Source organism: Amblyraja radiata, chromosome 10, assembly GCF_010909765.2.
Source record: "Amblyraja radiata isolate CabotCenter1 chromosome 10, sAmbRad1.1.pri, whole genome shotgun sequence".
NCBI lineage: Eukaryota > Metazoa > Chordata > Chondrichthyes > Rajiformes > Rajidae > Amblyraja > Amblyraja radiata.
In genome coordinates this window covers 20,480,760-20,494,009 of record NC_045965.1, presented here as the reverse complement: position 1 = coordinate 20,494,009, position 13,250 = coordinate 20,480,760, and the positions used below count along the sequence as shown (strand labels likewise).

General features: G+C 41.5%; 1 protein-coding gene across 2 annotated transcripts in view; it reads left to right on the top strand.

The window, feature by feature from the left end:
* The first annotated feature begins 2,085 nt into the window (after positions 1-2,085).
* Positions 2,086-13,250, top strand: part of jak1 (Janus kinase 1) — an 84,253-nt gene continuing 73,088 nt past the window's right edge. The window contains exon 1 of one of the 2 annotated variants that reach the window (XM_033028292.1): positions 2,086-2,197. The gene's annotated coding sequence lies outside the window, so the exon portion shown is untranslated. Of the gene's footprint in view, positions 2,198-6,672; positions 6,936-13,250 lie in introns of those variants that run through there. The other variant, XM_033028291.1, reaches the window with a different exon arrangement.

Genomic DNA, 13,250 nt, shown 5'->3' with positions numbered 1-13,250 from the left:
GTCGGATAGCCCCTGAGCTTCCCCGCTACACGTGGTGCCCAAAGCGTCCAGGGGTTGGAGACCTTGCGGTGATTACAGGCGTTTGAACGCAGTAACCACAGCCGATCGGTATCCAGTCCCGAACATCCAGGATTTCTCGGCCCATCTGGAAGGTGCGACTTTCTTCTCAAAAGTTGACCTTATTCGCGGGTATAATCAAATCTCGGTCCACCCCGACGACGTCCCTAAAACGGCCACCATTACCCCTTTTGGCCTTTTCGAATGGCTCAGAATGCATTTTGGTTTGAAGAACGCTGCTCAGACGTTCCAAAGGCTAATGGATTAGGTCGGCCGGGGTTTGGCATTCATTTTCATCCACCTGGATGATATCCTGGTAGCCAGCAGCTCACAGGCGGAGCATGTCAGGCACCTCCGCCTACTTTTCGAACGGCTGCGCAAACACGGGTTGGTGATCAACCCAGCGAAGTGCCAGTTCGGATTGCGCTCCATTCCTTTCTTAGGTCACAGCATCACCTCCCACGGTGCGCAGCCACTGCCTGAGAAAGTCAACGCTATCCGTCGTTTCCCGAGGCCTCTATCGGTCAAGGGTCTACAGGAGTTTATCAGGATTATCGGTCAAGGGTCTACAGGAGTTTATCAGGATGGTTAACCTCTACCACCGATTCGTCCCGTCTGCAGCCGCCATCATGCGGCCGTTGTTCCAATGCCTGGCCGGTAAGCCTAAAGACCTGGTCTGGTCTAAGGAGGCACAGAAGGCATTCGAGGGGGCTAAAACTACATTGGTCAACGCCACTATGCTGGAACACCCTAGAGCGTCAGCCCAAACGATCCTCACCGTAGATGCTTCCGACGTCGCAGCTGGCATTTTTCAGCAGGCAGCTGCGAGCCCCCGAAGTTAAATACAGCGCTTTCGACAGGGAGCTCCTCGCACTTTACCTAGCGATCCGCCATTTTCATTATTTCCTGGAGCGGCGCGCTTTCACCGCATTCGCCGACCACAAGCCGCTAACGTTCGTTTTGACCAAGGTGTCTGACCTTTGGTCTGCCAGAGAGCAACGGCACCTCGCCTACATTTCCGAATTCACGTCCGATATTTGGCATGTGGCAGGGAAGCTGAACGTTGTGGCTGACGCGTTGTCCCATCCAGCGCTGCCCGAAGTCTCCGGTCCTGTTTTACCCGGTCCCTAATGTTACGCTCGCCCAGCAACCTCGGGCTACGCGTTCCGGTCGAACCATCCGTTTACCCGTGCGTTTCTGTACCACGGATTCTGGGCGGAGCCATGTAGCGGCGCCTGCTGGCGTACGCAGATATCGAATCCTGCGTTCGGAAGCCGTGGTCACGTGACTCGGGTGGGGCCGCTTGTTTCGCGCGGTTTTTCACATGCGCGCGTTACTTCAGCACTGACCACCGTTGTGGGCAGACGTGTCTGTAGAACCTGCATACTGGCAATCAAACTTGTGAATAAAGATTTGTTGAAAACTCCAGTAGTCGTTTCTCAGATCACTAGGCGGAGAGGAGAGCTCTTCAGCGCGTCGTACACAGAGCGCAGAGGATCATTGTGACACAGCTACCAGCCTTGGAGGGCATCTACCACACACGGTGCCTCAGGAAGGCCGTCAGCATCCATAAAGACTCCTCACACCCTTGTAATGGACTGTTCGAACTACTTCCCTCCGGCAGACGTTACAAGGCCTTCTACGCCCGAACCTCCAGACTCAGAAACAGCTTCATTCCCAGAGCTATAGAGGCTCTGAACCGGCCCTGCTGAGTGCCCCCCATCCCACCTGGACTGTCTCCCTCGGATGGTCATGTCGCACAGTTTATTTTTTATTTATTTTTTTTACATCGGTTGGAAGCTGCATACCAAATCTCGTTGCACTGATGTGCAATGACAATAAAATATATTATTATTATTATTAAAATATAAACATTTCGGACAGTGTCAATATCCCCTAGAGTGCAGATCATAGCACAGACAACACATATAGATCCAATGAAGTGGATGCTTCTGAGCATCGAGTTTTGCATCGCTGACAGCAGGAAATGATATCTGCAAATGTATGTCAAATGGACATACGTGGTAAACGAGTAGCGAACTGGCTGCTGCGTCCGCCTCCTGCCATATGGAAACATTGTTAATTCAGCTGATTTCCAGTCGGGTCGTGTGAAATTGACGAGCCATGGAGTTAGTTAACTGTAAGTTAACGTGGCCATTTATTAATTAATCCATTTACAACTCGGGCTAGTCGTCGAGTGACGTTTACCGGTGTCACTATTAATTATAAGTAACCTAATCAAAATTCTCACGGATGTGGGGTTTAACTACCGTCTAATAGTCAGATTGGAAAGAAGCCTTAGCCATGTTTTCAAATCAGACCGTATATTTAAATGGCTGCAATGTCACAGTTGTATTTACTAGGAAGGATTGTCGCTTCCTTGCCCCAGGGGTCGTTGCTGCAAGGAAAGTGGTGGAGGGACTCAGCGGGACAGGGAACATCTGTGGAGGTAATGGGTAGCCGACGCTTCCGCTCTCCTAGACTGATCCCAAAACGCCGTCTGTGCATTTCCTCCACAGATGTTGTCTGACCCGATGTGTTCCTCCAGCACTTTGTGTTTGCGCAAGACTCCAGCATCTGGAGTTCCTTGTGTCTCCACCATCCCTGTACTGAATGATTCTATAACAATTGCAAAGTTGTATTTCAGCTTCTATTTAACGAGGTTATATAAATTCATCGTTTTTAGAAAAAATAAAAACAGATTGCTAGTGCATTTTAAAATGTAAAGTAAGACATCCTATAGCATTACAGTGAAGGGGCTTTAAGGAGATAATGCAAGACATATGAAACAAATGTCTGAACTGAAGTGGAAGTTTTGCCACTGACATGAACAGCGATGGCCGCTTTGCCGCACGGAATGCGTATTGTACTTGCGAGAAATGATCACCCTGTGAGCACTACACAGATCAACCGATTTCCCGTAAAGTTAATTTGGTTAAATGCATTGCGCCTCCGCTCCCTCTGAGTCAGAGACGGTACCTTGGTGTTAAGCCCGCTCTAAAAGGAATATATCTCGTTCATTCACATTTCTGCCCGGTGCTGTGGGAATCCGGTCCTTTTAGAGCTAAAATGTGATAAAGTTATCGCCAATATCCCTAAACACCCATCTCCAACGCGTAAAGAGTAGGATCAAATGTTATGGGAAATGTGTCAATATGGAGCGCTCGCTGTCGGTAAATATCCCCCAGCCTGCGTACGCTTTCTGATACTTGCGCACACGCAATCGTTCTTTAAAATGCGGAAGTTCCACCCCTTAACTCTGACAAATTACTGCTACGTTTTGTTTCTCTGGAGAAGCACAGTATTCTCAACATGTAGAAACAAGGAACTGTAGGTGCTGATTTACCAAAAAAAAAAGACAAGGTGCTGGAGTAACTGCGGGTCAGGCAGCATCTCTGGAGCACATGGTTAGGTGAGGTTTTGGGTCTGGACCCTACTTCAGAACGAATGTCCTAGTGGGGGGAGGGGGTGCTGGAAGAGAGGTGGGACAGGACAAAGAATGGCGTGGGTACAGGTGTGGGAGGCACAATGATGAGGAGGTTGGATAAAAGGGGAGTGGAGATGGAGGGGTTGGTAGTCACCAAAAATTGAAGAATTCAATTATCATCCTGTCGGGTTGTAAACTACACAAGAGGAATATCAGGTGCTGTTCCTCTCGTCTGCGTGTAGCCTCTTCCTCCAGTTTGCATGATGTGTGTTAAAACACAGCAGTATGAACATTGAATTCTCCTATTTTAGATAAGAACAAAACTCTTCATCGCCCCCCCACCCACCCGCCCGCTTCCACCTATATTCCTTCCTCTAGCTTCACAACTCTTTGCAACTCTTCAGTGTTTTTGACTCGCACCTTCTATCTATTCATTTCTGGCCTTTGTCCAACTATCTACCTATCAACTTCCTGCTCACCTGTACCCCACCTGTCACTTGCCACTATCCTCCATGGGCTTACGTACTGCACGAAAGCTAAGAATAAATTACACAAATAGAAACGTTCTATTCTGCATAAAAAACAAAGCAGAAATAATGTAGACCAATGAGCAAACATAGATATGTAACACCTGCCAAACCCTGATGGATCTCCTGATTGCTAACCATTTTAATGCCCCTCCCATTCCAATACTGATCTTTCTGTCCTGGGCCTCCTCCATTGCCTGAGTGAGGCCAGATGCTAAGTGTAAGAACAGCATCTCGTAGTCCACTTGGGTAGCTTACAACCACACGAGATGAACATCAATTTTGTGTCTATCTTTGGTTTAAACCAACATCAGTTCCTTCCTACACATTGAATTCTCCAGTGTTAAGTAAGTCACTCACAACAACACCCTCCCTGTCTTTTTTCTTTCTCCCTCTCTTCCCTGTACCGCACCTGGATGCACACCAATTTCTACCAATGTCATGCCCTTTTCCCCTTCCCCTGTCCTCTTCCACCCCAATCTCTCTTCCAGCTTTCCCCCTTATACTACAATCTGAATACGGATCTCATCTGGAAACATTGTCTATCCATGTCCTCCAGAGATGCTGCCTGACTTGCTACATTACTCCAGCACTTTGTATTGCTTTTTAGCAAGTATTTGAATAATGACATCCATGATTTATCATGTTTATTTTATCATCAAAATACATTAATTAGTAACCTATTATGCGGGGAAAGAACACTTAAAAACTGCCAAGTTGTTTCGTATTAAACTTTTTATTTTGTGAAAGTTTCTTTCAAAAGAAAACAATGAAAACTGTTTGTGGCTTTAAAGTGAACAGGGGACATGAATAGCTAAACAATTATGTATATATATGCTCCTGATATTGTTGAATAATGTTGCGAGAGGTTTCGCAGATAAAGTGACTGGTCTTTAACATATTAGCAAATCATAGCTCATGTTTCTCTTTTTTTTTTAAAGTTTGGAGTTGATGAATGCAGCCTTATTTTAAAGAAATTGACTATTTTCCTGTACACATCATAAATAGTTAAGTGCCAATTACTAATTTATTTCTGGCTGTACAAAATCCATTGCTCCCACATTGTTTTAATCAAACTGTACTGCAAATGTTTATAATATGATAAATTATTTGGTCATAATTATTTAAAGAAACCTTATAAGAAAGAATTTGAACATGTTTGTTTTTAAGAGGTTGTGGCCATAACATAATGTTGAGATTCAGCATTTTTGTTTTGGGTAGTCAATGAATGCACACAACTAAAGTGAGCAAAATAGAAAATTTCAAATCGTTAACATATAGAATTTAATTCCATATTTCACTGATGCATTTCAGTATCAATGACAAAAGAAAATGGATAAATCAAATAATATGGGTTTTAGGTAAATTAACAAAATTAGGCAGATCCTAATTCATGATAAAAACTATAATATAGTTTTAGCTTAATTAGTGAATATCAATTTACAAAACTGCAAGTGGAGATCTATTTGTAAGGCAAGGGTTAAACACGTTTTAAAACCCTTTTGCTGGCCTCCTTATATCGAGCAATAGATATCTGTACAGACCATTTTTATTTCCTCTTTTATATATATAACAACCTTTTCAGAGAAAACAATACCTACTTACCATCCTTAAATGGATCATAAGATGTTAACTAAATATTATGGTGGAAAATTAATGTAACATGATATTTGCTTCAGTGTATCATATTGACTATGTATTTTATATGTTTTAGATACAGTGTAACAGGTGTGCAGATTTAGAATTTTTACATCCCATTAAATATTGGGGCATGCTGGAACATGGGATTAGTACTGATACTTAATGTCCAACATGAGTACGGTGTCTGTGAACATCGATAGAATGGAAGAAATTGGAGGATAATAACATAATACGTTATTTCTTAACCTGCAACCAATGGGACGAGCATGTTACTTTGGATAACTCATCAGGGGGTTCTGCCAACGCTGGGAAAGTACAGAACAGGAATTAATGGTGAAGAAACTGGAGTTTGTAATGATCTTTGCCGAAACCCGCCAGTTTCATTCAAGGCTGGTGTATTGAAATATAATTTACCGCACAGATCTGTCATATTTGAATATGCAGTGGGTCTGTTTGAATACGTGTAAATTGTTTAAGAGATTACCAAGGGGACGTGGCCACTTGTACAGCAGGGCTCTCGAATGCTCCTGCCGCCTCTGCTGGAGATTAGACTGAATTCGAAGCGATGACCTAAGAGGAATGCGGCAAATCAGCGTCCAGCGCAGTGCGGAGTTCCCCTCCGTCTCCCCCCCTCTCGCTGCTTGCGCCGCAAGCATCATCATTATTGTCGCCGTTTCTAAAAGACAATGAATTAATGAATAAATACAACCGTCTGTAGATTTACAATTGGAGCTAATTCTCTCTGTTTGCGTGCGTTCTATCTATGCGTGCAAACGCAACGGGTATCAACCCTTCACGAGTGCAAATTTCAAAACGACTTTTACTCTTTCGTGCTTCGACTACAGTGTGTTTATCTTTCTTTTCGTTTTCCTTCAGGTGGATTTTTGAAATATAACACAAATAAAAAACTGCACCCTAAATTCATATTAAACTCCATCTCCCAGGGGTGATCGCAGGGAGCAGGTTCAGCGCCGGGCCATTGGCGGGGCAGCTGAGCATCACATGGTTCTGGTGGGGCGGTTCAGGAACTGGTGGCAATCAAAGTGATTCCGGATTGCCGACCAAGTGCAGCGCCGTGACATCGTTGTTCGCGTTAGGAACTTTAAACAGGCGAAATCACAAATACACGGTGTATCGCAAGCCAGAGGTAGCAGCTGACCAGTGGTGGAAGGCCGTGGTGCCTTCTCCCTGTCCAAGGAACACAAAAAACTGGAAGGTTTTATCTCATGTTTGCCGAGGTAGGAGAACTGTGATGTAAAGACGATCAGCTCAACAAGGAAGTGGTGAGTAATGCCAAAAAGTCCAATTCAGTAGCTTTCGTGAGGTCGATCGACAATTGTAACAGAACAGGAAGATTATTGCAGTCGATACTTGTAACATTTTGGGGTTTTGTAGAGACAGAGAGAGGAAGTATATATTCAGCATTGTAATGGGCATTCTCAGATGTGATATTGTGAGTCTAGATTGTCTATTATCTTGCTTTTAAAAAGGGGGCTTGTTCTTAACATCAATGGAATTTCCCCTTTGGTTCTGTCAATTAATCGTGCGGCACTAGACAGGTGTCATATTTTAATCCAGACTACTCATGTTTGAATTAAACGAGATGGTGGACCGAGGGAGTGGGATATGGATTTCACCGCCTGGCAGAAAGCGGGGATCAGAGTGTTATCCTGTTGATCGGAACGATGGCCACCTCTGTAACAGGTTTGAGACCGTGGAGACTGATAGGATGGATGGGCGGCATCCTGTTTATTTCGTTCCTTAACCGCGCTGAACCTGCCCCCTGCGATCACGATCCCTCAGATAATCGAGAAAATAAATGAGAGAGATGCATCACTTTCCTCCAACACCAAATGCATGATTTTCTACAACACTTCTACAACAATGAAAAATCAAGGCCGATGGACAAATTATATAACAGGTGGCGAAAAACTTGGTCAAAGAGGGAGAGGTTGTCGGGGTCGAAATAAAGAGAATGGGATGAATTGGGACGAAACTCCCGAATTTGGGGGAGTACCCTGAATGATTTTATGTTTAAACAAATAAATCAACGCTGTAAACAAATCAGAGGGTAACGTCATAATTATCTATTTCAGGAAAAACAAGCAAGAAAACAAATGAATAATCTGACAGAAATTTACAGATTGCAACATATTTATTTGCTTTTCCATTTTCTCTTCGAGAAAGCAGAAGAGTTTTTTGGTGATCCCTAAATTGCACCTTCTGAATTTTTCCCAGTGAAATTAGAAAGATGATCTCGGATCTCTTCTTTCATAGACCCCCTAGGGTGAAGGTGATTTGCTTCCACTCTCTGAGGAGTGTAAGATGAGTATGTATGAATTATTTTAATGTTGGCTCTCCATTGGACACTAGCTACTACACAAACTTCACAAGCAAATTATTGGCTCAATGGCATGGAGTGTTTGCATGCAGACACACACACAAGCACACACATTCAATTCCCCTTTCCCCTAACTTGCTGCCTTCGCTCATCCTGTCTGAGAGACCTTCCTCTTCACTTGCCAACTTCTTCCTTCAGTGCACATGGAGATAAATTAGGAAGTAGATTTGTCACGATTTCGCCAAAGTGCAGGCTTTCATAGAATGCATTCACACAGCTGTAAAGAGGCGATCCACTAGTATGTTACACATAATCACAAATATTCCCTTTTCTTTTGTAACCTGAGGATAGTTCATCAATCTGCTCACTGAACTCCATCTGATAACTCGAGAACAGTTTGGTAAAGGATTCACTGGGCTGCACACAGGGAAACAAATCAGCTCACAAAGAAGTGAGGGGTGAAGAGGGTAAGAATTGGACATTGGGTCAGCAGTTTGGGACATTTGGCAGCTGCTGATATCCAGCTGCTCAGAGTATCCACTGGATACTACATTGATCATGACATATGGCAAATTACCTTTTGAAATAACCTCCTGGATGAAAATCCTGCTCCATGATCCTTTGAGAAATTATCACTTGGATATGGAATATTTAGAAATTTAGATATAGAAAATTTATAGTACTGGAGACTGGCTTGTTTTCACTGGTTGAAAACCAGTCATAGGTTATGATTAAGCTGCTGTTTTCCTTCTTCTGATTTTTTTATTGACGTTCCTCTGAAGGTGTTGAGGGGATTGAACTTATTGGGGAATGTGTCAATCTAATATCAGTAGTGATTTGATGAGAAAGGTTCTCTGTAAACCACGGCTCATTGGCGGAAAGTTCGCCTCCAACTTGGAAATATAAAAACAGTGCTTTTTCTATAATCCAGGCAGAGAGTCCAGTTCATTGTTGAAGGAGTCTGTCAGTTGTCAAACTGCTGTCAACTCTTTGTGCTCTCTTTCACAGAAGTAAAATATACTTTTCAACACTATTTGAATGAGAACAATTCTTCTGCATTCCTGGCTCAATGCTTAATGAACTGCTCTAAAATATAATTATCTGAATATTTTGTGTAGATGGTTGCAACATGTAAATTGGCTGTTGCAATTCCTTTTAACAACTGTGATGCTTTTTACTTGCAAATCACTTGGAATGTACTGTCATGAAAGTAGGATTATAGCTTTTTTTACTAAAACAGAGTTAGTGTTTACTTCAATCTTAATTGAACTGTTGTATGCTGTTCAATTTAGTTGTCCCCCGAATATGGCATTTAACTCGCAGCTAAATGAATAAATTGAGCCATGTTTGTTGAAACTGTCTACTTTCGTAGGAAACTGATGCTGAAACTTCTATTTCAAGACTAACTCGTGTTGTGGTTGCGTTAAGCTCTATAGCAGAAACAAACGTTCAATGAGGATAAATTGACTAAAATGGAAATCCAAAGTGAAGGATGCTCCATTGCTGAAAAACAGAGAAATAAATCAAGTTGTGCCATGTAGGTGACACCAATATTCATAGCTTTAAATCATGTAAGATTACAAAAGGAAGAAACGAAAGAGAATAAGGAGCTAAGTAGTGTTTGTGCACTTTCAAAAACATATGCAAAAGCAGTTTATTCCAGCTGTGATATCTGACTGTAGATGGAAGATATACACAATAAGCTGGAGTAACTCAGCGGAACAGGCAACATCTCTGGAGAGAAGGAATAGGTGACGTTTTGGGCCGAGGCCCTTCTCCAGAGTCTGGGGAAGGGCCTCGACCCAAACCGTCAACCATTCCTTCTCTCCAGAGATGCTGCCTGTCCCACTGAGTTACTCCAGGTTTTTGTGTCTATCTTCGGTTTGAATCAGCATCTGCAGTTCTTTCTTACACATTTTGACTGTAGATGGAGGTGGTCGAATCCAAGCTAACGTTTGATGATGTGACATTTCTCCACCTATTACAAAAATCTTTGAGATTTCTAATTCAATACAACTTCTAATGTAGTTAACAGAATAAGGAGATATTCAACATTGGATTTGAACTCAAGATAAAGCAGTCACTTGCGTCTTCCAGCGAGCTGGCCTTATTCAGTTGTCTCCTTCAGATAAGCAAATCGAATGCATGTACTGCTATATTTAGGTCTACAAGATGTAATTGATTAGCACAATGCTAATATATGCAAATATGCCCTGTTTTTCTTTATGTGCATGAAACAAAATATCTGAAACTGCAGAAGCTATAAACAAGCCTGATAATACACATCTTCACACAATATAGATTAGCATTGAAAAAGCCTTCAAGAAGAACCACTTAGTCAAAATAACAGAAATTGTCAGAAGCACTGACCAAACATAATAAGCAATGGTTTTTCACAGGTTTCTGGTCAGACCACACCTTGAATGCTGCATTTGTGGCTGCAAGGAAATAAGACCCGCAGTGGGCAGCCACATGGTAAATATGTTGGAAATGTGTTGGAAATGCAAAGAAAGAATTGGAAATAGTTTGGCCTTTCAGATTGGAATGATGTTTTTTGGAAGTGCTGTAAATTTAGAATATTGAAAAGTTAATTTGAAATAAAACGTTACATTAAAGTAAGGCGCCTAATTACATTTTGGTAAATTTTGGGTCACAGCACCCGTGAATTATTTATGCATAAATGTCTGGTATGTGAAATAAATGCAGAATGAGAAATACAAGTAAAATCATTTGAACAGAGGTGGCTGAAGCTTGGTTGGGTTTTAGGATCTCTTTGGTTGGAGGAATGAAAGGGGATTATTATTAATTTTTTTTTTTGTCATGATTATCTTGGAGAACCCCTTGCCCTTTTGGTGCTTTTCTGCTAATTTCAATTGTGAGCGTGGAGAAAGCATTGGACATTAGACCAGGGCCAGGATTGCTAGGTTCTTGGCTTCACATTGCAATATTTTTTATTTTATTTGTTTGGATAATGTAGGTATTGCTGGCAAGGGCATTACGCACCACTAATTGCTCTTGAGGAATTTGCAATTAATTATGTTCTACATGTACATGCTGCCCTGTTTTGGTGGTGAAATTTTGGGAGGTACATGGGCTAGGCAAAGAACTGTAGTGCAGAATGTTGTAAAGGGTGGAACTCAACTGCCAAATATAACCTCATCCTTGGCCTTTGGAGCCTTGATACTCATTGGTGAACATGGAGCACCGAGGTATTTGGGGTGTTGACTATGATTAGATTGTGACATGTCTGCCTGTTCCAGAATGCAAACAGTTGATTCTGGTTTTGAACATTAAGTTCCCTTCTGCTGTTTTTATATATACATTTTTATTTCCTGTAATTCCGACATTGAAAGAAGTGGCTGTAGTTGAAGAAAAAAAGTGAGTTTGGAATCATTTGCAGGTTGACATGTTTGTAGCTGGAGAATATCTTGCATGCATCAACAAGTGTGAAGAAATAGGCTAGACAGGCAAAATAAAAACATAAGAATTAGCAGGAGCTGTCCATTTGATTCTTCGAGGCTATTCTGCTGTTCAGCAAGTTCTTTGTTGATTTTCTACCTTGAATAACGTTCCTGCCCTCTGCCCATATCCTTTGAATATTCATAAATATATTGTAGCAATGTTACAAACTTTTGAGATTTTAAAAACCAAGTCTTTAATTTATACCATCAGACAAAGCATAAAAAGAAGTTTAATTTGACACCTAATTCACTTTCATATCTTCAGTATTAAAAAAGTTATGACAATATTCATACTCGGAAATTGGCATCTTGTTCCCTATTGCTTTTCCATTGACTGAACACAAAAGCTGTGATCAAGAACATTTAAAAGCCGATAACTTTCTTAAAATTTAAGAGAACTGAAAGAAATGTTCAGTTATTATAGATTGAAGCATTTTGAAACAAATATGAAACAATCTTACTTAGATGACTTGAAATTAAAGCATATAATTAGTTAGTTACCTAATTGTAGCTAATTACAAAATTCAATTACTAGATCTAAACATCTATCCATTTCTTAAGAATAGATTAACATTTTTAAATAGCCTAAGTGTCCAAATAACATTCACACATTCAGAATATAACATAATTTTTAAATCTCATTGTCATTGGTTTATAGGCCAAATGGAAGGAATTTAATGTTTAATACCTGTAAATTAATGGCCATTTAAATCGGCTTGCGAGTGGGATTTTCTGGAACGGGACCATTTGGAACATTGAGGCTGCGGTGAATTTAGTCCCCATATCTGCAGCAAATACACTGCGGGTTGGTTCGGGGACTAAATCACCGTTTTGCAACGTAAAATGTGAATTAAATACATCTTAAGAAACACTTTTATACATAAAAATAAACTACTTTCTTTTACCTGGTCCTCCATAAAATCCGTCCCCATTGTCGGCATTGGCGGCTTCAGAAGGTGATTTTAAAATCATTCCAGCGATTAACTTGTCGGGTGAATTTAAAAAAAAAACCACACGGAACGGCCGTAGGAACGATTCTTTAGCAACATCTTGCACTCCAACAAATATAATTCAGGACCTGGTCGTAAAAAACCCCGTTTTAACCCTGCCCCCCCCCCCCAAACGCGCCAACATCGCGCACACGGCCAGTGGCAGAATTGCAGTGCTGCTGAAGGTAAGTTTTGTAACATACCTATTTATTGAATGTTGTTTTGAACGACTCGGCCTTGACAGTCCTCCATGATAGACAATTCCAAAGACTCATTCTTCTCTTTGAATAAGTACATTTTTCCTCAACCCAGTCCTGAATGGACTTTTCCTTGTTCTGAAACCATGATAATTTCAAACTCCTCTAGAATCTAAACTCTAGAGAATGCAGGCCAAGTCTACCCAATCTATCCTTACTTAGCATACCATGATTCGAGCACCAAGTCCATTGACTCTTCGGTGAACTCTCTCTCTTGCAGGTATTGCCTTTCCAAGAGGTGATCGAAACTGCACGAGGTATTCCAGGTGTTATCTCACTAAGGCCCTGTGTAAGTGGAGTAAGAATCATAGCAGGAATTCGGATCAGATCTGAATACTCAGTTGAAACATTTGCTGAACGATGAATCTCTTGTCCTTGTCCAGCTGCAGTTCATTTATTGTAGCTGATTTAACAGATTTTAAAGTCAAGCACCAAACCAACTCAATTGCTTCCACTATTTTCTGTTAAAATAAAACACTTGTGTCTATTTAATTTGTGAATTTATGTTTGAATTCTAAAGATTTGTTTGTGGGGTACTGTTATCAACATA